Raw genomic sequence first — 25853 nt, 5'->3', positions numbered from 1 at the left:
TCCATTTCCATCACAGATCAATGCACACAGCCGATGTAACACGCGGCGAGAGAACATGAGAAATCATATATTGGGCTTCCGGCTGAAGACTTCTTTATGAAAAAAATTCACGTCAATACGCTTTCGTTACATAAACCCTCGGCATCTTTCAGTTTGCCTTCGTTTTGTTTGGAATTCAATTTTTATGGCTTCATGTGGAGAAGTGTATGTTCTTTGGACCTGGTTCCTAATGGTTTCAGACAGACGAAGACAGATGTCATACACATTTGGAGTGTACAAAATAACACGAAAAATAAACATTTCTTGTGTGGACTAATTAAATACTGGTATTTCCTGTAATTTCGTCTAAATAAACACACTTTACCGTTAGTGGAATACTTCTGACAATTCATGATATGTTCCAAAAAATTCGTCTTGAAGATAAATGCTTGGATCATTAACTATTACATCGGATTTTATTAAGGTGAGTACTAGTTAATTTTGGATCAGATATTCATTTTCTCGGTTATTGTTATTTTGTATTTGAAACAGCAAGCCTTCTGTACTAGTTCGACCCTTCTTGGTCCTATACTTACTTGCGGAATATCAATAGCCTATCGTTCGTATATATTTCGAATGATTCAACACATATTTATTGATATTAGCCTTGTAACGTACACTGCTTTCATTCACACACTTATGCAAATAACAAGCCACTGTATGCATGGTATTGCTGTAACATTTTTTCAACGTGGAATCGTTTTTTCATACGATTAAAAGGAAAACAATTTTCACATTGATTGTAACAAGTTTTCATTTTTCTCTCATGCATTCGAGATGTAAGAAAACACGTTGGTGTCCGTCCATAACAAAACTCTTGGAACCAATGAAAATTAGCATTGCAAAACGCTATGAACCAATGAAAATTAGCATTGCAAAAATTGTATGAACAAACTAACGTTATAGGTAAGCATGCCATGGTTCGTGGTTGAATTTAAAAACTCTCATATTCTTTTATGAAATAGACTCGTGTTGATTTATTCCACGAGAAAGCAGTATTTGTGTATATATCCGAATGAACTCTTTTCTTCTCTTCTTTTTCAAACTGATACTTTACACCTGTTTTTGGTAGTATATGTTCTACCCATAATGCAAATATCTGACCTAATGAACTGATTTTAAACGTTGAAATATGCAGTATTCGACTCTGCACTGCAGCTATGGTTCTATTTGTATAATTTAGACCATGTTTGTACTCCCGATTGTTAGCATCGTTAAGGAGAGAAATTGAGTATAAAGCCTTGGCTTGTGTACTGATTCATAATTCTAATTTTGAACTGATTGTCTATACTGTTTTTACTTTTCAGATTAAATAGATATGTTAAAATGTAACGGGCAAAATAATGCATCGATCCATTCATCATTTGGACCTCAATCAGTAATTTCCTTCTCGTTACATCCGTGTTCATTCGAAAACTGTTTCTAGTTAGAAGTGTATGAATTGATGATAGTCCACGCCTAAAACTATGTCGCCTCGGGAGTTCCGCATGATAATTCGAGTTACGATTTTTTGTTGTTGATGCTGACATCATTAGGAAGAATTTTCGTGCTCTGTACATGAAAAGTCTCTTGAGTTCACTTACGTTTACTTTGAGAACTTGGTGTTTTCAGTTTTAAACATTGAATTTCAGAAATGTAAAATGCCTATAAATTATGCATATCGTCCAATCTCATGCTAGAATGATCTGTGTGAAGTGATACTTGCATGATACCTATAAGTACACGTTTACAGAATGTCTCCACTGTCTTATAAGTTCATTTGTCATGGAGAAAGAACACAACAAGACCATAACCATACGCTAATAAAGCCATTTAAGTTTACAATCGATCACGTGTACCATTTCATTACTAAGCAACTACAGTTTGCTGATCCTTCCATGCAGTAGCTCGTTCATTCTCATAAATAAGTCATTTTTTACCAATTCAAATTAAACATTTCTTTTGTCGTTCAGTGTTTGTTTGTGAAAGGTTTGGCATTATTTTTCTATCCATTCTTACTCATGTTCATTGAAAAATCCAAAATGGACGACGAGCTGTGTAAAATACTGCTAACAAATGTGCATCCATTATTAATATTCTTTTACAGTTTTACTTCCATGCGCTGTAGGCAAATCTGTATGGTTCTAAACTGTTCTAAATTCGTATAATGTATGGACTGGTAATTCGAATATGGTTCTAAACTGCTATAAGTTCGTATAATGTGTGGATGTGCAATTCTAATTGGTTCCAAACTGTTAATTCATATAATGTATAGCTTGCACTCAACAGCACATACGTCATTAAAATGACAGACCTCCGTGGTATTTATTAGTCTTTGGCCTGAAGCGCTTTTCTAAGTGCTTTGATACCGACAACATTTTCTTTTATAAGACACTGTTTATTTTTTATATGACACTGCTTATTTTTTATATGACACTGCTTATTTTTATATGACTGTTTATTAGACACTGCTTATTTTTTATAAGACACTGTTTATTTTTTATATGACACTGCTTATTTTTATATGACTGTTTATTAGACACTGCTTATTTTTTATAAGACACTGTTTATTTTTTATAAGACACTGTTTATTTTTTATATGACACTGCTTATTTTTTATATGACACTGCTTATTTTTATATGACTGTTTATTAGACACTGCTTATTTTTTATATGACACTTTATTTTTTTATAAGACACTGTTTATTTTTTATAAGACACTTTTTTATATGACACTGTTTATTTTTTATATGACACTGCTTATTGTTTATATGACACTGCTTATTTTTATATGACACGGCTTATTTTTTATATGACTGTTTATTAGACAATGCTCATTTTTATATGACACTATTTTTTGATAAGACACTGTTTATTTTTTATAAGACACTTTTTATATGACTGTTTATTTTCTATATGATACTGTTTCTTTTTTATAAGACACTGTTTATTAGACACTGTTTATTTTTTATAAGACACTGTTTATATTTTATTTGTTCGTGGTTTCTTTGCCAGGCTTAATCATTTTCTTGCTTAGTTCTGCTATCGTAGCAATATAAAACGTTTCAGATTGGTTTTTCGTTTAATACAGGGTGCTTACAAGGGTTTGTACCACTTATAAATTAATAATTTTATACCGTGACTAAAGAGAATGCCTCGAAACATACATGTCAGGTACTTGTACATAAATATTTTCAAAATACAAGCAAATAACCGATATTTGCCTTGCTACTGCCATTATCATATACCTTTCAAAAATGTAATTTTGTCCATTTGAATTAAAAGGAAAACAAAGTTATCTGACACTTCATGAGTAAATAGCTTGTTAGTTGTTCTTTATCGTCTTTGCTATCATCTTAGATTAATTTGACTAGATGACCTTATCATTTGCGTGCCATTCTAGCTCCTAATACTTAGTATCGAATTTTATTGTCGGTACCTGTATATCTCATACACTTGCACCAGCTTGACCCTCATGGACAAGATAATTAATCTGACATCGTTATATCAGTCTGGAGTCGATTAAGGCTTCTAAATTTATTGGTATTAGGCTATTCTTCGTGCAAGCCGTAATGTAGAACGTGATTGTGTTATAGTGCGCATTAATAGTTGATACGAAGGCGCTTCAATACTCGTGAATAATATAATTTGTCTTGTTTAGGCCTACAGCAAGAAAATCGACGGATATGTTTGAATGTACCAAAAAAATCAAATAAAACTTTTAGATAAAAACATTTGTTATACAAGTGAGATGGACAATTTGCATTGATCGTCGCAATTAGTCTTTTGAAGAATTCATAACAGATACAAAATAGATTTTACATTACACATACTTGGTACATACCTATGATACTGTGCCAGGCATGGTTGTCAAATAATCAGCCATCTTGGGACAGTATAGCAAAGACAAAACGCTAACTCGTTGCGATAACAATTGCCACCAAAGTAAACATACTAAGAAATATTTTTTCAAACAAAATTCATCTCTTTTTTTTTACATAAATGAACAACGTCATCATATTTACTTGGCAATCAATAGTTACAATCTTTGTGTTTTAAAGCGTGAAGAATCTTAAAATTGATTCGCATAACATCCCTTGCAGAATTAAAAAGAAATTTATATAGTCATTCTATCCAAATAGCAGGAATCATATGTGCGCTTTTTCTGAGCCTCTGGATTATTTCAAAATAAAAGTATCCTTTTAGTATCATCGACATTGTTTGCTATCGTACTTCAGCTTGCAGATTGCATTTCTTTTCAACAAGAAACCAATTAGCCTAACCACCGTTGCCATGAGTTTGTTTCATTTCTGTTCTCGAACACAAGCATTTGTTTAGTTTCATACGTATGTAGTCATTATTTTAATAAATTTAAACGTGTGCGCCTTTACGAGTATTCAGCCACTTAGGTGTTCCTTTAGTCTCAAACAACGATTTTATATTATGAAAATTTTCTGCATTTTTTTCATGTTAAAGTTCAACATATCTAAATGTAGCATCCAAGAAACCCCAAAAATGTGTCTTGTATGGACAAGTATTCTTTATAGAGAGGTCAAATACCTAAGTTTACTCAAGAACAAGGATACCAAAAACAAACTGTTATGTGTATGTGTCCGTTTATGGAGGTGTGAAATAGAACAGGTTTTACTATAGATTTTTTTTCTTATACAAATAGCTAATTGTGCAAGCTAATTTGGAGAGAAACCTTTCGTTAGGCCAGATACAATTTGTTTGTACACAGTCAAATTACTTATTTATGCACTGTATCGTTCCGTTTGTTTTCGAGTTTTGAAGATTCATAGAACCATTTACATTTGTCTTCTAAAACATACCAGCCTATTAACTCCTTGTATCATGCATTGAAAAATGATGAGTTACCGGCAGTCATTTCACCCAGTAAGTAACTTACGTTTCTATTTGTGTTTGTTTCTCAGTGTTCTGTTTTGTAACATGTTATGGTCGTAGTGGCCAATTTTGAAACCCTACCACATCGACCATTCTTAGCATACATTTCACCAGTGGCACTGTATAAAACAAACATATGCAGACTGTAAAATATTGTAGAGATAATACAAAGGGAAAAGCATAACGCTGACGTCGTAACAAGTATTTTGTAAAAAAACAATCTCAGAGAAAAACAGTTTCAACAAATGCTGGTATATTTAATCATCTTCAGAAAAGTATTCTAATCCAATGTCATCATAATATCTATATGTCAGCGTTGCATTTTATATTATCCCTGTAAAACATATATACAATGGAAATAATGATGTTGCCCCCGTGCATCGGTCTGGCCATCCATTATAATGCTTGTCATTGCACTTCCTCTCACACTGTTGCAGAATATTAATGAAACGTAATATATATGTGTTGTTGGTGTAGGTGCGCATTGGGGTTTAATCTTTTTTATTCTCTGTTTCATTTATGGTGAATTATTTCAAACAAATTTAAAAAGAGGTTCAGTATTTTAGAAATTGAGTTGGTCAATGTTTATTCTCTTTACAACGCTTACTGTGTACTGTTTAGATGAGAAAACATATCCGTTTTGGTATACTATATGCTATTCAGATGAAAAAACAAGTCCGTCTTGTATGCTATGTGCTATTTGGATGACAAAACATATCCGTCTGGTATACTATGTGCTATTTAGGTGAGAAAACATATCCGTCTAGTATGATATGTGCTATTTAGGTGAGAAAACATATCCGTCTAGTATAAGATGTGATATTTAGAAGAGAAAACATATCTGTCTGGTATACTATGTGCTATTTAGATGAAAGAACATATCCGAATAGCATAATATGTGCTATTCAGATGAGAAAACGTATCCATCTAGTATACTATGTGCTATTTAGAAGAGAAAGTGTATCCATCTAGTATTCTGTGTGCTGTTTAAACGAGAAAATGTATCCGGTATTTGACAGGTCTAATAATAACATGTATATCGGATTCTACAATATTAACTATGCTACTTAATGTTATCAGACCTTTTGCCGATGACAGGTCTCTCTCTCTCTCTCTCTCTCTCTCTCTCTCTCTCTCTCTCTCTCTCTCTTACGCTTCTACGGGCATGCATGATATCCAGCATACGCTAGCTGTCGACTTAGAAACTCTACAATGATGGTCAAATCAATGGTTGGTAAGCTTCAACCCAGCAAAACCCGAATTCATGTTTTTCAGCAAATTGAAGTTCCAAATGAATCACTTGCATTTGTGAATCGTAAATATCGCGGCCTTTCGCTTATAATTGGAGTCTACACGTTGAAAATATACTTAAGAAACTATTATAAATATTTCAAGATTTCTCAAATTAAGCCGAGTTGAAATCCTGGGATATAATGTACTTAACATGTGCAAGACCTATATTAGAATATGCAGATGTCGTCTCGGATGGATGTTGAAATGTAGACAAAGATAGATTAGAGAGAGGTTGAATTAGAGGCTGCTCGGATAGTCACATGTCTAACAGGAAGTGCCCACGCACGCAACATTTTTGAGGAATGCGGCTGGCCCCTGCTCGCAGAAAGAAGAAAATCTCACAAACTCTGCACTCCATTGGTTTGAAAAACGTCAGTATTCAATTTACGTAATCGACAAAACTTCTCTATATGAATTGCCAGGCTTGAACTAACAGCAACAACAAACACGTTTCTTCTTAACTGTTCTACTATCATATGGAATATTGTACCTGATAATGTAAAACCGGAAATAAATTTCCTAACATTTAAGAAGTATAGTATCCTGCTAAACGATAGCGTTCCGTCCTATTATCTCTCAGATAATCACAAATACTCTATTATTCATAGAATAATGAAAAAACAATGTATCAACCGATGAAAAGATCAGTACGACAATCACATAATTCCTTTGCATCTGTTGGGTAGAAGTAGAAAGTGCACATCATTATATTTTCATATGCACTCGACAAACATTTCTTAGGCAAAATATTATACATAGTTTCAAATAAATGCTCGTCTACAAACACTTTTTTGGTACACTCGAACTTGTAACTGAGCAAAATTTTAATATCTTTAAGTTTGAAAAGTACATTAGGGATATTAGGCGTTTAAACTGATGTTTCTTCGTTTACTTCTAAATATATTGGCTATTTTCAATATTACACTTGTACAGACGGTATCATGACCAATTGATAGCGATGAAGGTGCATTACAGACTAAATGCAATTCCTTCCAAAGTTTGGTAACATCATTGTTTACTTGCCTTGGAGTTTTCTCTTCTTTGTCTTCCTTATTTTTCAACGATTTACCCTTTAATTATCATCACATTTAATGTGTTGTTTTGTTTTATTCTTGTTTTTTATGGGGATGAGGGTGTATTTTTTAATTTTTCTGCCGTTTGTTATGTTTGGTTAATTTATACAAATGTATTCGTATGCAGAAGGTCTTATCTAATGTTGCAATAACTTGTAGCTTGGCCCCTTTTTGTAGTCTGGCCCCTTTTGCATAATTTAGAAAATAAAATCTGTTTAAAGCACTAAACTATTCATTGTTATCTGTGTATAGTATTGTTTGGCGGTTGTCTAAATTACACAAAAATAAATAATTTTAAGTAGTATGTATTGAATCTGGATGTTTGTTTGGAAATATTGGAATTCCGACTCTCTGTCTTTTTCAAGATGGGAACTATTTTATCTCTATCCGGGGTCCATTTATTTGTATTGTTCTTTTAGTATCTTGTTGTTCTTTGAATATATTCAAGTTTTTATACATAATTTTTTCTCCTCTGTATCAATTATGTATCCTAATCACACCGAGTTGCGGTGGCTCTGTTGTTAGATTGCTGGACTCAGGGTGATGGTTCAAATCCTGGCATCAGAGCAACTTGGGTCGGCCACCGTGGTGTTGTTTTCGGTCAAGGTACAGTACTCTGAGCTGTATCAGCATTAAATAAACTATTGGAGTTGTTGTTCCGTAAAACAACAAGCTAAACTTAATGACACTGCACTAAAGCCGATGTTATGACAAACGTGAAGTGGGTCATCCATACTCTCTCTCTCTCTCTCTCTCTCAAATATTTATTTTGTTATCTTTATGGTATCTCAAAACAGTATTGGTTTTATTATGATGAGCAACGGGAACTAAGGGTGTGACTTTCCCGAAGACACGCCGAGGCTGCCGCCTCGGGTTGGCCTGAACAAGTATCAAACCCGCGACACTTGGATTATGAGCTCTACCGGCTGTCCTACTGTGGCTCCCATCTTGTGAAATATATAACACTACAAACAATCTCATCCACATGCATTTACACCATTCAAGTGAATTTAATATCTATACAACTGTTTAGCGGAAATTTCTATCACAACTATCTAGCAGGAATGCGGTTTAAATCCTACATTTAAAGGATATCTATGTTTTGTCAACGCCAAAAGAATTGTTTAGACCTTTCCAATCCTGCACTGGCAGCCTTATTTTAGCAACACATAAGGAGACAAGAGACGAAGCTTTCCAGCTATTATTAACCTCAATCTGATCTCGACTGATTCACGTAATCTTAATTCAGCTCCAATAATGAATGCTGTCTTTGGTGACAATGACACCAGATACGTATCTTTTATTCAATATTCAATGTTGCTGCTTTTCATCCACGTATCTTTTTATCTATCTTTTCATCCATGTGTCTATGTACCTTTACGTCCATGTGTCTATATATCTAACTTTTCATCCACGTGTCTATGTATCTACCGTTTCATCTCTGTATCTGCTTATTTGCCCTTTCATTCATGTCTCTATTTATAGGCCTTTTCATCCATGTATATATTTATCTACTTTTTCATCTATGTGTCTTTTTATCTACCTTTGTTTCATTGTATCTATGATTGTATGTAGCAATAATTACATGTCGCTGACTTCCATCTCTTTGTCTCATTATCTCCCAACATATCGATATTTCTGACCGTTCGTTAGTTTGTTTTTCCAGCTGGCTTCGTCTCTTCTTCTTCTTCTTCTCCTACTGCCTATATTTATGAACGTATGCAAGTATATCAGTTTAATAGCCAAATATAGTGTTCGTGGTGTTAATCTTGAAATTGCTATAGTATACCCAAATGTGGTGTTTGTGGTGTTAATCTTGAAATTTATATAGTATATCCAAATATAGTATTCGTGGTGTTAATCTAGAAAATTTCTATAGTATACCCAATTGTAGTGTTCGTGGTGTTAATCTAGAAAATTTCTATAGTATACCAAATGTAGTGTCCATGGTGTTCATCTTGAAATTTCTGTAGTATACCAAAATGTTGTGTTCGTGGTTTTAATCTTGAAATTTCTATAGTATATCCAAACATAGTGTTAACAGTTGTCATCTTGAATTTCTTACATTATTCACAAATACAGTGTTCATCTTTGTTTCTTAAAGTTTATATATTTCCAACTTTCGAAGTGAAACACGTTCCAAACATAATGGTTTGTTTTGAGATTATTGAATTTGTCCTTCCGGAAATGACCATTATGTCTCTATTACTTTCCACTCGACTTCATCTTTAACTTATCAAACCACAACTGCTTCCACTGCTCTGTCGTTGTCTAATTCATCACAGTGCATGTGTTGGTACATCGTGGTAGAATAAGAAATACGATACATTTCTTTATGTGGGTATACAATTAACAGTTCATGTTGTTGAAATGCGTTACTGCATGCATGTATGTATATGTGTATGCGTAGGGTTTACCTGCATATCAGCAAAATAGTGGCTGTTTGGTGCCAATTAAAATTACCTTCTGAATATGATAAGATAAAGAAATGCAAAATACAGTCTAGAAAGATAACATTTCCAAATAAACGTAAACACGTAGACCTATAAGATATCGGGTATAGCTGTTAAATGTCTGTACTTGATATTAAAAGAGGTATCGTTAGAAGGAGATAGCTGATAACATGTCGCTTGTATTAACAGATGTATTGTTAGAAGCAGGGAGATGATATATAAAGTGTCATTTACACTCAAGTAGGTCTTATTAGAAAAAGGTACGTGATATATAACGTCTCTTTTGTATTAAAAGGAATATCGTAAAAAGGAGGTAGTTGATTGATAACGTGACTGATTCGGACAGAATATTAAGCAATAAATGTTGCGTCTTTTTCTGTAACACAGAAGCGCAATTTTCTCACAACACAGACTTTTTTTTAGATTTACAGCAAAGATCAGGCATATTTCCAGCATCATCAAATATTTCAAAAGGCATCTATCCATCCAACCGTCCGTCCGCCAATCCATCCATCCATCCATCCATCTATCTATCTATCTATTGTCCAGAGCATATAAACCAACGCAATTGCAGGTGTTTACTACACAAAACAGAACAAATTGATTTCCATACAGAAAAGCCGAGACACAGTGATTTGTGACTGTGCGGCTAATACATCAATCGTATGCAAAAAGTTAGCTGTAAAACCCATCATAGCCAACATTTTCCCGTCTCTTATTGGATGACGTAAATGCCCAATAAATCATGTCAATGTTTGCCTCTGCTCATAAGCCGGCATTGAAATACTTGCCGAATGCTTAATATTTCATCAAACAGCACCATCTTTAGTGATGCTAAATGTGAATTAGTTATAAATCACGCTGGAGATAAAGGAATATTAATGCAAATTAACATACATGATATGTGTTGCTACCAACGTCAGCGAGGGTCTATAACTAGTATGCCGTATTGAGATTCTGTTTTTACTGCCTATGTGGCTTTAGATAATGCGTGCAAAATACAACGATGCGGCTAGATCATTACTTACAAACATAATATATGATGACCACAAAAAACATTAGAATATCAATCGCCTTTTTCCTTCTCGTAAATTATTTCTTGCCCATCCTAGATTGGCAGATTGGAGCCTTAGGTGGTCATTTAGGACGCCCGATAACGGTTGAGAGTTTGCTGGCTTTTGGGTTTTTGTTTTACCATGTATTTGAAAGCTATTGAGCCTCAATAATAATAATAATAATATTAATAATAATAATATGTAAAAGTAATTTGTCACTAAATTAAAAGATGCGGCAAAATGGGCTCGGATACTTTCATTTTTTGTTCACCTAATGCATTCTTTCAACTACAATGCCCTTTCTATATGCTTTATGATATTACAACATTTTCGTAAATAGTTTATCACTTATACACTTTCTTACTACAGATACACTTTAATGCGTGTGGCGAGCACGTTTTCTAAAGCATGTATCATTTTCTTGCTACTGGTACAACTTTAATGCGTGTGTCAAGCAATTTTGTTATCGCATTTATCGTACATTTTCTTGCTACTGATAAGCTTAATGCGTGTGTCGAGTAATTTTGTATAGCATTTATCGTACATTTGCTTGCTACTGGTACGCTTTAATTCGTATGTCACGCACTTTTTATAGCATTTATCGTACATTTGCTTGCTACTGGTACGCTTTAATACGTGCGTCAGGCAATTTTTGTTTATACCATTTATCGTACATTTTCTTGATACTGGTACGCTTTAATTCGTGTGTCAAACACTTTTTATAGCATTTATCGTACATTTGCTTGCTACTGGTACGCTTTAATTCGTGTGTCAAACACTTTTTATAGCATTTATTGAAAATTTTCTTGCTACTGGTGCATTTATTCGTGTGTCGAGTATTTTAAAGCATTTATCGAACATATTCGGGCAATGGTTGAAAACTGTAAATGATTTTAATACACTCCAGTGGAACTGTCGTACACTTTCTACTCACTGTCACCTTTTGGCGAATATTTTTTTCTATTAAAAATGAGCAGTTGTCTTAGTCTTACCGCTCCCCGCCAAGCATACCACCAACCGCTCGCCCCTGTTCCGCTCCAGCATACTGAATATTTTGTCTTTCTAGCCTTATTGGTTTTTTTCTTCTTCTAATCCCACTTGAGTATAAATATACAGGATATCAAAGAGGCATGTGATTTTTTTCTGGCAAGCTTCCAGCTTTTTAGGTCACGATATTTTATTGGAGACGACATTAATTTTCAAAACAAAACATAATGTAAATTCCTTCTTTATTCGAAAATTTCGTTTTCACGGGATGATAAACTCCTGCTATGCAACGAGTTGCTGCGGGAATGATACAGGCACAGTTTCCAAGAATAAATACTCTCCTCTGTAGCTCACTATGCACAATAATTATGCTTTTCTTTTCGCACCAAACAAGAATATCCTTATATAAGGTGTCGATATACAATTATACACCTTCATCGCTTTATCCTTACCTCACGTGTTGTTGTTTTCGGTTTTGACACCATTTTTCGATGCATGATAGCTATACATGGCGGCCATTTTAACTTTGGCGGTAGAACCATGGAAAACCCGGTAAGAATCGCTGACACAAGGGATGCCACTGGCAGTCTTTTTCACATACCCACATTGGCAGAGTCCGAGACTCGAACCCACGCAGACAGGGGTGAAATGGCAATGGTTGGTACCTCATTTGTGCTTATTTCTCAACCACATTGGCCACATGTCCAAATAGCAGATGAAAATTAATGAAGCAATTAATGTATTGAAGTTTTCCAGTGAAGCGTACAAAAACTATTTTTCATATCACCAGAGAAAATACTGAATAATATTTCTTGCATACAGATAGCAGCAATAAGCTTGTATGTTTTATTTTTTTCCTAAGCAGAGACAACTGATTGAGAATGATCAATATTGACATTTGAAATAGCACAGATCGTGTACGTTAGATAAACAACAGTATAATAAAATCTTATGTGGGCTACATTCACCAAGGAATTGTATGCACGAACAGGTGTGCATTATTCTGCTTCCAAACTAACACGGCGTCCATATTTGCGTGGGCGAGTCAGTTTTTCACAAAACAGGAGCAGTTTTTTCGAACTGCTCAGTAAGCTCCTGATAATTGTGTAAATTTCTCTAAGTAAGGGCAGATTCTTGTGAAATATTGAAATTGGACATTGCATTGACTGGTGGAGAAGAAACAGGAAACAGCATTTATCATCATCTACGTTAGGGTTGGTCTTTCTTCCACCCTTCAATGAAAATGGACTCTTTCAGCACCCGGTACATAACAGTGCGTCTTTGTTTACACGGAAAACTTCCGTTTAGTTTGAAAACAGGGGAATATGGTAATGTGAGGGACCGCTTGGTGACATCATTGGAGTTAAAAATTCTAAATCAATGAAGGAAATGAGTAAGTTTTATGCTTTTCATTTTTAAATTTTATTAGGAAAACAAACTAACTGACGAGGCTGGTGGGGTTTTCAGCGGAAACCGTAATGTCAGTATAGCCTTATAACGTTTTTAAACATAGTTTTTCTTTTAAAAAATTCTCGGAACTAATGAACTTACGTTGCTCCAGCAAATGTCTCAAAATAACTATTTCACTCGTCTTTAGTCACTACTTGCTGGTATGATAAAGTGCAGTTTTAAACAGGAATAATGATAAAGAAGACTTACTTAAACAAATAAAATTATTTCGTTATGCATACCGAGAAAATTGCAGTGAAACACGTTTATACTTATCCATTTAATCCACATCTCCTCAACTGCTTTTGTCCGTATGTCGTTATATCTAGATTATCAGGTATGGTTACCTTTTCTTGTTATGCGCAATCACTTCGCACTAATTGTAACTTGCATGCAATTATTTCCGCACTGTACCAGTTCACGACGAGAGAGAGTTGTTGTTGTTGTTGTTGTAGTGTTTAACGCCAATTTTCAGTACACGATAGGCTATACATGGCGACCGGTATTAATGGTGGAGGAAGAACCCGGGAAAACCCCGGAAAGAACCATTGACCTACGAGAAGCTACTGGCAAGCTTTCCCACATACCCACATTGGCTGAATCCGAGACTCGAACCCGCGCAGACAGAGGTGACATGTCAGTGATCCGTAACGGAGAGCGCTTTAGACCACTCGGCCACACGGCCACTCGGGGCCCCGACGAGAGAGAGAGAGAGAGAGAGAGAGAGAGAGAGAGGCGGAGAGGCGGAGAGGTGGATAAAGGGTGGACCACACGGAGGTAAACCTCATCATTCTACCATGTTTCTGTTCAAACCTCTCGTTGGAACTGCTGTATTTACGGCTTAGCATAGATTATTTTCACAATATGTGCTTAATTTTAACAATCCATCTGTAACGTTAATGGACTCAAACTAACCCCAGATTGTAATTACACGTGCAATCAATCAAACACTACTATCAATTTACATTGTTGAACGAATATAGCGATATCCCATGCGGAGGTATTGATGTAGCATTAACTTCAGTATGCAAGTCCGCGCTCCAGTGAAAGCCATTGACTATCGGACAGATCTCAGCGTTGCAGTCATCAAAGAATTCCATTCTATGATCATAAAGACGCAGAGGCAATTGTCTTGGATAACATAAACGAGCTTGCATCTGTCACGAGATGGGCTCATCAGTTGTTACCACTTTAATTCAGGCCATTCATTCGGAAGAGGTCCCATCGAATTTCTATTAATCTATGAAGCCCAACATCTTGAGTATATTCGTTGAACTGGTACGTCTTGTAGGCTGTCCGTGCTTTGCTGCCTGTAAAATGAGTCAGTCATCTCAACACAGATTGAATGTGCCCCACTTTGTGCTGTTGGTAGAACAGCGCTGCTTTGTAATTTGGATCAAAACAATTAGGTAAATCCAGAACAATCTATATTCCCCAGCAAATATTGTACATTGTAATACATTAGCCTTTACAGATTGGTGTTCTAAACTTACCTTTCCGTCTAGGGTCCTATTCAAGATTGTTCGAATAATAACGGCCACTTCCGGACGGTTACTTTTGGGTCTTTGAAATCAGCCTACAACTGTTGAATTTTCTCCAGTATGTCATGAATTGAAGGCGGTCTGTTGAGATGTTATGAAAAATTATCCATTATTTATTACAGATGGCGTAAGTTTTACATTAGGAGTTTAAAGTAGAAAAGGAAGGAATAGATGGAATATTGAGGGATGAGGAGTCGAGTTTTCCCGTGTTTTATATTGTTACATGCCTGCCCCCTCCCTGCCCTTTATTCAGTGACCAATACTCCTAAGTTCACTTGCAACGAACGCCTATGCTTCGAATCTGGTTGTTTGGTACCGTTTTCGGTTTCAGGAGGTAACTATATGCTTATTAATGTCAAAGCAGCAGTGTTCTACCCAGCAACAAAAGGTTGACTGTTTTTTCACTTACCAAAACCGTACACTGTCATATATACTTGATACTCGGCCGTTTGCAGTACTAGTCGCGGCTACCGAAAGTTCCAGTAATCACGTGATCCCAGCCAAATTACCCATTCCGATGTTGTTCTACAAAGGAATTCGAAATATTCAATGAATGTCTATATTAAAAAGAAGGAATGGACGCTTAATTCTCAACGGAAAAACGACAAAAACGTGTCGATTATGGTAGTCACGTGACTTGTAATGCAAATGGAAAGTACCAATTCAAATTTAGTAAACGCCATGGTTTCGTCTCGTCACGTTTATCATCAAATTAAAAACATTCCGAATCCAGATCATCTTCTTATCGATTTCTTGTGGGTACTTTAAGTTTGCTTAGCCCTGTAATAAGCGTCTACCCAATGCCAACACCGCAGTTTCCGTGACTTTTCAACAGGCCATGGGCTTTGACCCCGTACGCCGAAATAAATATCAAACTATCTAAATACTGATGGAAAGAGTCACAAGAAACTATTCTTTAAGAATAATACGAGCTTAAACTCAAATCTGATTTGACAAAATGGCTCTGTTACAGTCACTTGCCAAATTATATATGTACTCCTCACTTCTGTTTATTCAATATTACTTTTAAAAAATATAAATTATGACTATTTAATCTAATTCAATAGAGTGAAATGGTATATCGAAAGTGTACTCTGTCGACCTAACTATTTGACAAAATATATCGTGGTACTCAGCCCAGTCTACTGTGAGCAGTTTCAACCCAGTTTTGCCATCGGGATCTATGTGATCCGTAAAACAAAGAGTGTAGACCCTCACCTGTCTACGCTGCATGCAACAGTATATTTATGTCGACAATGCATGTTTGCGTGTGTTATGCTCGACCCTACAGCCGTCAGCAAAGTTCATAAACCAAGGGAATAGTGTAAATCAATACGTCAAATTGCTGATGACGGTAATACGAAGTTGTATATGATCCTCATCAATTGCCAAGTCCCAATGCTTTTATCCAGAATTGCTTTTAATGCATTGTCTTGTTCTCTTTGTCCGATTTTGTTCTTTGTTTTTCATAAAACTGTTGTCCACAGTGGAAATGCTGGTGATTTTTTGCAAGCAAAGGGCTAAATCTATTTTAAGTTTGCCTTTGGGACTCGCATATTCGAGAACCGGTTTGAGTTAAGACATTTTCCAGAACGTAGTGTCATCAGGAGACAATTTAATGGTAAGCCTTTGAAAAAGATTAAATGGATAGATAAAATAATTAGTTCATTTATAAGATGGATCAGCTCAAGTAACCATGTTTGCTTTTCGAGATGTGGTACTGATAAACTTTTTAACCGAAAACAAAATATGATGGTTATGCATGTTACGAAAGCGTGTACTTGTGTTTAACATCAAAAATTTTAATGTATTACAAGCTATTGCATGCGTACACTGTGAAACCTAATTTTCTGAGTCAACCAAGTCACTGCTAACTGTGAACACAACATTACTGGAAACAGGCCCCTTACCTTCCAAGTAGAAATTACGGTAACAATCGAACAACTGAACTATATCAACCTTTCAAAAATCTAATGTTATATTTTCTTTTCTTTTCCTTTTTTATTTTCTTTGCCACAATTTAAGCCTTGCAAAACCGTACATTTGACAACCCCTTAATATCTCAAGCCTTACAAAAATCAATCTCATAAAAGAGGGAAAAGGCTACCTTGACATATTGATATCGAGGGCAATGAAAGAGCGGATAAAAGAGTTAAATATGCCCTGCCATCATCTGTTAATCATCTAACCATCGTATTTATTGACTTTCGATAATACAGTAACGGCACGTTTTATCGAATTTGCAAAATATGTTGAATAAAAACTAAAATAACACCATTCTTTGGTACATCAAAGATATTATTGCATGGTTGTCCAATTGATACTGAATATATCTAAGAGATGATGCAGTCAAAAGCATGTACACGACGTATGGTCTCCTCTGAACATCAACCAGAATGCGAATTTACCTGTGTCCCCTGATAGTGGAAAACGGTCTTGTTAGGCGTATCCACTTCCACTCCATGGAACATATTCTTTACATACACACATTCGTTACATACATACATACATACATACATATATACATACATACATACATACATACATACATACATACATGCAAATACACACACACACACATACATACATACATACATACATACATACATACATACATACATACATACATACATACATACATACATACACCAGCAGTTACACGAATTAAGATAATTACCCTTTTAGAAAATGGTCCCGACTGATGGTTCGCTCCGTTGCTTGTGTGTTAGGTGTTATGTTGCGAAGTTCCTATTCCACCGATGGAAATTCTGTGATATAATAGAGGCGATTTGTCGATACCCAAGACAGATCTAAACCATTAATTTATTTTTAATAGCTGGTTAGTGGGTGAGAGCTGTATTGAACAAGGTCATGTTGAGTTAGGGGAATGCGATGGAAAATTTAGTAAATCGCTTGGAGATTTTCTGTTGTACAGATTTCAACTTTGAGTTTTGCTCCAAGATTTCGCTTTGTGTCAAGGCATATTTTATATCTAGCTGTAAGTTTGTATATGGTCCAAGACATAACCCTGTTATCCAACAAAATAATTACCTATAATGCTACATTAATGTGGGTTTTGTATTCCTTGATGGTAAACAAAATTGCTAGTGACAAGGCGTACAAGTACTATGAGATTTCTATGAAGAAATGGAATCATCTAGAGCGAAGACCTTATTTCTAGAAATGCAATGGATCATTATATATTTTAAGCATTAGCATTTGACTGCAGTAATTTCAAACCAAGATTTACTATTTTATCCTGACGAAACATCACTCACGACCAGCATGGTGCTGATTAAAGCCAAGTAACTGCCATTGTAGTATGAAAAATAAATCACAGGAACAAAGGAATGGTCTGTAGAGGGAATCACAAACACATTTTAAATACATCAGTGGAGAGTTTTTGAGAATTCTTATTATTCGGTATAGTAATACGCTCTCGGAATGTTTGATGTTTTCCGTGTTTTGTTGGGTTTTTTTTTTTTTTTTGGTTTTTTGTTCTTTTTGGTACAGAACATGTATCGCGCTTCCTAGAAAATTAGCCTTATGTTTCCCTGGAAACCAATCCACAGGGAGATCGAAAATTAGCCTTATGTTTCCCTGGAAACCAATCCACAGAGAGATCGAAAATTAGCCTTATGTTTCCCTGGAAACCAATCCACAGAGAGATCGAAAATTAGCCTTATGTTTCCCTGCAAATCAATCCACAGAGAGATAGAAAATTAGCCTTATGTTTCCCTGCAAATCAATCCACAGAGAGATCGAAAATTAGCCGTATGTTTCCCTGCAAATCAATCCACAGAGAGATCGAAAATTAGCCTTATGTTTCCCTGCAAATCAATCCACAGAGAGATCGAAAATTAGCCTTATGTTTCCCTGCAAATCAATCCACAGAGAGATCGAAAATTAGCCTTATGTTTCCCTGCAAATCAATCCACAGAGAGATCGAAAATCAGCCGTATGTTTCCCTGCAAATCAATCCACAGAGAGATCGAAAATTAGCCTTATGTTTCCCTGCAAACCAATCCACAGAGAGATCGAAAATTAGCCTTATGTTTCCCTGCAAATCAATCCACAGAGAGATCGAAAATTAGCCTTATGTTTCCCTGCAAATCAATCCACAGAGAGATCGAAAATTAGCCTTATGTTTCCCTGCAAATCAATCCACAGAGAGATCGAAAATTAGCCTTGTTTCCCTGCAAATCAATCCACAGAGAGATCGAAAATTCTTGTTAGATGAACCCTGTATTTTCACAAATTTAAACCCTTTGAGAGCAGCAATATTGTTTTTCAAAGGGGAGATTTTTGAATTTCTTATTAATTAGTTAGAAATAGAAAATCATAAAAAATACAGCACAGTTTCGATAACTTAAAAATGAGCCACACTAATCACACAAGTTACTGGAATCACTTGGTTAGTTACGATACAAATCAATCGATTGTCTGCAACTCTGGAAAATGCAAACTACCCAAAACACGAGCACAAAATGTGCTCCCGCAACACTCCGAGTTTTCAAAACTCTGATGTTGTTTTACTTGACGGACGTCTGGCTCAGCGTAATATGTAATTGACATGAATTTCCATGAATTGGCAAACATAGGGACCGTATGCCTGTAAAATATATGCATGCATCTTGAGAGGCTTTTTGCATGTTCACAGCAGAGAGAGTTTGATTGGTGGAACCCTGTACCTAATATGATGCGAGTCTAAGCGGTGATCGGTTCAATTTCACCGACTACATCGGTAGCGCCCTTGTGAGGGAGCAGGGGCCAGTTTTTATGTACAAACCTAATGCCGCAATCAGCGACCTAGTATAAAAAAAATTTTTAAAAAATCAGATACACAAGTGAGGTCAAAAAGGTCCATATTTTTCTATACCTATATTACAACAAAGCATAAGAATCGTATCCACTTGACCAGAGAAGTCAATGGCAGTTCATATCAGAAGAAGATTATGCACCTCAATCCCAAATTAATATCTGCAATTTTCATGTCCGAATGTAAATTTTGACACCATGTGATGCTCACAGTGCAAACACAAGCCCTTTTCCTAGATGACAACTCTGCAAAATAGTGTTTACTAAACAGGCTCATGCAACTGAAAATATTTGTCATCCAAGCCGTTTTTGATACATTTTACTTGCCCCAAAACCTATGTGTTTACTGCTATGGGATGCTAGCTCTTCTTCCTAGCCGACTATTGGTATTTTACTATCAACATACTGCAGAGTAACTATGGAAGGTGTACATGCCTGACATCAATTTCAAGAACAAGACAAGCCCGAAACACCTAATTCACAAATATATCCATATCTTTAATTAGCAAACAATACTAGCTGAAAAAGTCACACCATAGCCATAAGTTAAGAAATTTGCCAGGGGCCAATTTACGAAACTGTACCCTGCCACCTGAGAAAAGTGACTCTACGATCTACACCAGGGTGGTCCAACATTTTCAGCACCGTGGTGACCACGGTCTCTGTCTTAGGCCCTGTCTCTCTCTGTCTCTGTCTCTGTCTCTCTCTGTCTCTCTGTCTCTCTCTCTCTGTCTCTGTCTCTCTCTCTCTCTCTCTCTCTGTACATATATATATATATATATATATATATATATATATATATATATATATATATATATATATATATATATATATATATCGGCGCGGGCATCAATAAAATGACCTGCAGGACACATTTGGTAAATTTCTCAAGTAGGATTTTCGTTCCTCTTATTTGTATAAAACAAACAGCTCATAAACATTCACGTGCTGCTTCCCTGTCTAAAGCAAGCAGCCCATTAAAAATCACGTTCTGCGTCTCTGTCTTAAACAGACAAGTCCGTTAACGAACACGTTTCCGCATATAAGGCATTTTAAGCTGCAACCGAGCCTTTCTATTAAATGTAAGGAATGATTATTTTTTTGTGGTGGGGTGGGGTGGGGTGAGATTATATAATCCGTGTTCTTGTTAAATTGTTATCTATTCATAAGGGCGCCAAAATCCTTGCGTCTGAGTGTCTCGCGGGTCATGTGATAACAATAATAATAGTAATAGGAATGTTTGTTATTCTCCTAAAAATTCCTCTCGCGTATTTGAGAGTTTCGTTTTCTGGGTCTTTTCGTTCTAAAGTGGTGCTATCCATTACATGTAAAGAAATATATTTTGTCTCTATTTTATCCTTTGTAATCTCCAGACAATAATTAAATTATATAATTCATGTGTTCACGCACCACGACATGCCTCAGGAAATGTGATAAATGTAAACGTTTGAGTGCTTTGCACATACAGGTAAAATTTAATTGCCAACTACATGCTAGTTACAAAATGTGTAATATGACAAAAAGATGTGAACAGAAAACCAGTATTTCGTTCTAATAGTACTGTACACGTTACACTAAGAACTTTCGTCCTTTCATCGAACTCTAATGTAATATTTTCACATATCCACAATCTAATGTAGACTGATTGGTTCCCTACAATAACACTGGACAACAAATTTTTACAAAAGTCATGTTACTGAAATAAAATTAGTCAATTCTTATCAATTTTTATGTGCTGAACACGAATATGACAGTCAAATTGCAAAATTGGCTCTAGTTTTTTTGTAATCTGCAAGAAATTAATGTTTACATAACGAAATGCATTCCAATAGTAAAAGGTCAACTGTAATAGCCTACCCATAAAAAATCAAGTCATTGACTACATCTTAGATTTCTTCGCCTGTCTCTTGTACAGCTGTTCGGGAGCATCTCTGAGGAGTGTCCAGCAGTAGTCAGCCAGCATTGTAGTGGACCATTTTCCCTGGTATCTTTGTTCCATTGTTGCGATATCTTGATGAAAACGTTCGCCGTGTTCATCACTAACAATACCACAGTTGCTAGGAAAGAAATCCAAATGGGAATGAAGGAAGTGAATCTTTAGAGACATATTGCAGCCAAGTTTCTTATACTTCATCAACATGTCTTCTACTAGTTCCTTATAGTTTTCTGCCCTAACATTTCCGAGGAAGTTTGTAGAAACTAGGCGAAAAGCATTCCATGCTTGTTTCGCGTCACCTTCCAGCAAGTTGTTGAACCGGTCATCTTTGAAAAGCTCTCGAATCTGAGGACCCACAAAAACTCCCTCTTTAATCTTTGCTTCGCTGAGTCGAGGGAATTTTTCATGCAGGTATCGGAATGCTGGCAAAGTCCGGTCAATGGCTTTCACGAAGTTCTTCATCAAACCTAGTTTGATGTGAAGGGGTGGTAGCAAGATTTTCTGAGCCTCAACCAGAGCTGGGTGTTGGATATTCTTCTCTCCAATGGCTACATTCTGCCTGTGAGTCCATTCCTTCCTCATGTAGTGCATTTCCCTTGCTCGGCTATCCCACTCGCATAAGAAACACATGTATTTTGTATATCCTTGCTGCAGTCGCATTAAAAGGGCAACTACCTTCAAATCACCACAGAGGTGCCAGCTGTACTTGTTATAGTCAATGGAATTCAGTAGCTGCCTTAAGTTATCGTATGTCTCTTTCATGTGGACAGCATACGCTACTGGAATAGATGGAAGAATGTTTCCATTGTGCAAAAGCACAGCCTTGAGACTCAGTTTCGAAGAGTCCACAAATAGTCTCCATTCTTGTGGGTCATGAGTGATTTTTGAAGCATTCATGAGGCCCTCAATATCGGAACAGAATATCAGATTACTTTCCTTTCTGAAGAAAGGCTCCAATTGCTGGTGGCGCTTTCGATATGCAGTAATTGTGACATCTTCTTCTAGAAGATTCCATTGTTGGAGTCTTGATCCTAGCAATTCTGCCTTGTTCTTTGATAAGTCCAAATCACGAATCAGGTCATTTAGTTCTTCCTGTGTTATTCTGTGTGGGGTTGATGATGCACCACAGTGAAAATCTGGATCACTGCATGCTGATGGACCAGGAGAAGAACAGGTCAACTCACCTTTGTCTTCGTCAGATGAATCAAGAGAATATTCTGCTGGAGGTTCTGGAATAGGAAGTCCCTCACCATGTGGAACTGGTCTCAATGCAGACGGAATGTTTGGGTAGACTATTCTCGACTTCTTTCGCTTCGTTATTCCGCCGGAAAGAGGAGGAACCAAGCAGAAGTAACAGTCATTTAGGTGGTTGCTTGGCTCTCTCCACACCATTGGGACTGCAAACGGCATTGATGACCTTTTGCAATTCAACCACTGTGAAAGCTGTGTTGTACATGTAGCACAGCATATATGCGGAGCCCAAGGCTTGTCTTGGTCACCAACCTTGCATCCGAAGTAAAGATGATATGCCTTCTTCACTTGAGAATTGATACTTTTCTTCTGGTTGGCAAATGTCACTTCCCCACAAATATAGCAAAAATTGTCCGCGGTATTAACACACTTTCGAGGCATTACTGTTCTTTATTGTACGTAAATGGATAAAATAATAAGTTTTATGTAACAGTAGCTTGAACTGTCTCGCACAACGTCTAAAATATTTTAAATGCTGAACCTATCTGATTGGGCTTTATATAGTACACTGCTTACGTCAGCTTCAGCAGCCGCCTGGCATTAGTATAATAGGCCTACACATGTATAGTACACTGCTGATGTCAACTTACTTCAGCAGCCGCATGGCATTAGTATTGCATTGCATCAGAAAATGATGCAATCAACTGTGGATGATGTGAGCATGATGGTATTATGCAATGTTACATCATTATTCCGGATGTTGCTGCAGTCCTACTGGAGAAATTTACACAGTGAAACATAGAAAATGAGGTATATGAATATCTTCAAAACGAGAGCCAATACAAATTTTTCACGGTTATATTCGTGTTCGGCACACCAAAATACTACAGATTAGGGCCTTTTCAAGTCAGTAATGATTTCACTGTTGACCAGTGTAATCTGTGCGATTTCGCGTGCTTGTTAAACAAGAACGGGAACATTTTCTGTTCAGCAGGAAGAAGAAAACATAGAAAGTGGTGGGGAAAATAAAACAAGAAACGTGTTTATTTTCGTAATTTTAACTGCGAAACAAAGTATGTAGCTGTATAACATAATAACAATACATAGTTCAATTAATACATTCCTTTAGTTTTGCTTTCTGGGTATAGTCTTATATTTGAAAATTTGAGGATATTATACGGAGGTTGTACTATTCTTAATTACTGGGGGTCCAGCAAAGGAGATGTTTGAGGCAAAAAAAAACCTCTTTAACATCCTCAGATAATAAAGCGTAAGATTCGTCTCTTCTAACTCACATTGGAAAATAAAATCGATCATAGATGAAAATACTTTATGGAGAATAATGAAGTCACAACGTCAGACAAATTCTGACTGTATATCGTATATTTGACTGATGTAAATAGTATGTTTATTCAATTTAAAAACCCTTTACTTTCGCTGAAGTGCTAGTCTAAATAATTACCCCGATACGACACAAACGTACGGACGCACATATAGAATTTTCCGGATTCCTTAGTAGACTTATTGCTATTTGAAAACAATACCAGGATATACCATGATTAGTTTTTGTTATAAATGCATCAATTATCTAAAAGCAAACTTTGAGACAAATTGTATTTTGGTGTTTCAGTAATCAAAAGTTAGGTGTCCCAAAATAGTATTGACAAGATGGCGTTTCTCTGATGTTAAGTTAATTTTCCCATGCATTTGCTAATATTATTCTGTTTGTAAAACTATCCTACATTATGTGTTCCACGTTGATGTTTTTTTAATTATTTATTTGAAGGATTGTTTCGTGATAATGATACGCACTAGATTGCTTGTCACATGGAATACTGTAATATGACAAAATGGTACGCAATGGTACGCACACATTACAGCACGATACCCTTCGCAAACGGTCATTGTATGTATGTATGTATGTATGTATGTATGTATGTATGTATGTATGTATGTATGTATGTAGTGCTTATTGGGGTACCTCGGTACAAAGGTGGTTAAGTAGTGACAAACACTGTTAAATTTAAAAAATGTCGAAATGAATTCCTTAAACATTAAATACATCCAAACATGCACAGTTAGTTACAACAAGATACAGTTTAAACGTCAGGATGTTACAATTCTGTAAAATATATATTAAATAACAGCTAAAGGTAACAAACGGTAATGTAGTATCAGCGTTAGAATGGATACGCAAACCGTTCGAAAGCAGATGCTTGTCTTGCTGTATAAGGGGCGAAACTCAAATAGCGATGCACGGAGGCAAATAGTAAAGATAGATAACTGTAAGAAACATTACGGAAATGGAAAATGCGATCAGAAAGCTGCACGGTAGGTCGCTTAACCAAATATACGTTGAACACATTGCAGAAGACGTTATAAGTGCTTGATGGATGGGATTCTGTATGTAACCAAACAACAGAGATATAGTTTGATTTTCTGTCAACATATACAAGTCATTTGGTTTGAATTTAAGTACTTGACTGCATTATTAATCTTGGAAAGGTTTTGACTTTTCACTTTTTTATAGAGTCTAAAGTATATAATATTTAAGGCAGCAGTCCAAAAAGTGTCTTATTGCATTTTTTCCAAGGTATGCGCACGTGGAATGGTTTCAAGATAGGATCACATAACTATATTCATTACCTCTCATCGCGTGCTGCTAACAACGAAAACAAAACAGCAATAAAAACAACAACAACAACCAGGAAGAGTGAAAGCAATGCCTATGTGAGGATGCGACCATTTTTCAATTTTGTCCAGATGATGTTTATTTCTGGTTATTGTGAATGACAGAAAAGCAATTAAAGTCACTTATTTTTACAGCATCTGTGATATCTCGGCTTTCGTGACAAGGAACATTTACCTTAAAGCTACATAGAGACATGGACAATTATATGAATAGGCACAGCGTGCATAAAAAGAAAAGAAATAATTGAATATTGATATACATTTAACATAGATCGACAATTACATAAATAGGCACAGCCTAGATAGAAAAATAAACAACTGAAGACAGACAGACATTAAACATAGATAGACAGTTACATAAATAGGTACAGCGTGGATAAAAGAAAAATAGACAATTGAAGACAGACAGACATTAAACATAGATAGACAGTTACATAAATATG

At 35.9% G+C, this 25853-nt stretch overlaps 1 protein-coding gene across 2 annotated transcripts in view; it reads left to right on the top strand.

Annotated features, from left to right (window-relative positions):
- LOC149776558 (5-hydroxytryptamine receptor-like) overlaps positions 1-25853 on the top strand; it is a 386681-nt gene that overhangs the window by 269636 nt on the left and 91192 nt on the right. The window contains exon 1 of one of the 2 annotated variants that reach the window (XM_089941018.1): positions 51-463. The exons of the other annotated variant lie outside the window; for it this stretch is intronic. The gene's annotated coding sequence lies outside the window, so the exon portion shown is untranslated. Of the gene's footprint in view, positions 1-50; positions 464-25853 lie in introns of those variants that run through there. 2 annotated transcript variants of the gene reach the window in all.

This window comes from Sinohyriopsis cumingii, chromosome 18, assembly GCF_028554795.1.
Source record: "Sinohyriopsis cumingii isolate HCF-2022 chromosome 18, ASM2855479v2, whole genome shotgun sequence".
In the NCBI taxonomy this organism is placed as follows: Eukaryota; Metazoa; Mollusca; class Bivalvia; order Unionida; family Unionidae; genus Sinohyriopsis; species Sinohyriopsis cumingii.
This window is presented reverse-complemented; position numbering and strand designations above follow the sequence as displayed.